We start from the raw sequence: 2,174 nt of genomic DNA, 5'->3' as shown, positions 1-2,174 counted from the left end.
TGCTTAATATAACAGACAAAACCTGTTTTTTAGTCATTTTGATAACATCTTTACACAGGATGTCTGTGAGCTGACATTCTACACTTCCTGCCTATGAGTGTGCTTTTTTTTAAATCTAGTGTTATCTAGGTTGAATGGTGATCATTTTATTTTTTTTAATGAGTGTGTGTGTAAGGAGAGAGAAAAATACGGGCCATTACACTATTCACTATTGCTTTCTATTAGGTTATGGGAGGATTTTGGATTTAGTGAGACAACTTTGTGTGTGTGTGTGTGTGGGTGTGGGTGTATTGAGCAAAAAGTATTGTTTCTTGGTGGATTTTTATTAGTCTCACTGATCCCAGTGCTTAAAGATGGAGAAAAATAAACTTCATTTATTCAGTGTTATTCTCCCTGAACAGATCAACTTTTTATTTTGATCTGTTTCACTTTATATTTATCTCTGCCTCTCTGTATCTTCATGGGTTTTTTTTTAACACACTTGGATCATGATCCTGAAGGTGAAACCAAATATTGATCTTTCTTTCAAAAAGAAGTAGTTTTCTTAGTCAAAAAATTATCTGATTATGTATTTTTGGGGTCATGTCATGATTATGTCAAAATGGAACTTACTTTCCTTAAGACCCAAAGGAAGCATTTCTGTGTCAAAGCATGAACGGTGTTATACAGAGGTGCGAACCACACGGTGTGTGGCCTGTGACCAAGAACTGGATGTCCCTCCAAAATTAACAGGACACATCTTTTTAGAAAACCTTCCAAGAATTGCCTTATCTTTTCAACCACCCTCCAACCCCACAAACACAGATAAAAAACATCCATGCTCACTTACAATTTAATAAATTTATGAATTCGTGAAATGTTTTATTTCACAAAATAACACCCAAAGAGCACCATGCCCACAGTGAAGAATGGTGGTGGCAGCATCATACTATGCAGCTGCTTCTCTTCACCAATGACTGGGTAGATAGATAATATCATGGATATGGATAGATAAATAGATGAAAAATGATGAAAATGATTCCCTTTCCAGCATGACAAGTACCTAAAGAACAAATCCCAGAGAAAGAACGCAAGATGATGAATTTTTTTGTATTGGTCCAGCCTGAGCCTAGATCTAAATCTTAAACCTGTAGAATGACTTGAAGAGGACACGGGATTAGTAAATGGGTTATCTTACATCACAAAATCCTACAATTCGAACAGGTGTGTGTAGACTTTTCACTGTACATCCACAAATAGGCAACAGGTATGCCAGGTTAATTCACTCATCCCCCACACTCCCTCCGCACAATGGGGTGATCCATGGTTCTCTATTATTCTAATCTATTGCATTTGTCCTAATTTTATCCTATACCTCTTCTTCTGGGTTCAGGTAAGAGATACAGTTGGCTGCATACAAACAGGCAAGAGAAGTCTCTACAACACCCCATCAAGAAACATTAACATTGTTTAACAAGAACATGATCATGAAAGAATTGATTAGAGCACTCTAGTTAGCATTTTGAATTCACTTCCTCAGTAAGGTCACAATCAATAAAAATAAGCAAACAGCAAAGCAAGGAAAAACCCCTGGCATTCTCTTAACTTTAACTGTTAACTTTTTCATCTTGACATCAAAACAATTAGGGGGAAACCAGTGACGGTTTTGAACCACGTGCTTTAGTATCGTTAGTGGTATAACGCATCTCTTTAGTCTCTTTAGTCTAGTAGTCTACACATCTCAACATATCTCTCTACCATAGGAAGAGTTTTTTTTATTTTTTTTTTTTATTTTTTATTAAAGTACAGAAAGGCATTGATTTGATACAAAGATTCACATTTCTATTATTTATATTTCTATTGGTGGTGGGATGAGGTGTAAAAAAATAAACCACAGAAGATGAAAAGACTTACAAGTGCATTGTGTAATAAAAAAAAAAGGCAGGACAACCTGTATAAATACAGGTTAAACTGAAATTCCATACAGATGTTAAAGAAAGCTCTAGATCAAGTAATCATTTCCATTAAGAAAACTAAGGCCAACAGGCACACATGCATTAAAAGAATCTGTACTCATTGCTAATTTCACACAGGACAGTCAAAGTGTGTGAAGTTGCACAAAACATTGCTAAAAATAAAGGTGTGCATGTTCAAAAAAATGCTTTCGTGTTAACAAACAACTAGACAAGAGTATT

This window comes from Hemibagrus wyckioides, linkage group LG06, assembly GCF_019097595.1.
Source record: "Hemibagrus wyckioides isolate EC202008001 linkage group LG06, SWU_Hwy_1.0, whole genome shotgun sequence".
Lineage (NCBI taxonomy): Eukaryota > Metazoa > Chordata > Actinopteri > Siluriformes > Bagridae > Hemibagrus > Hemibagrus wyckioides.
Note: the sequence above shows the minus strand (reverse complement) of the source record.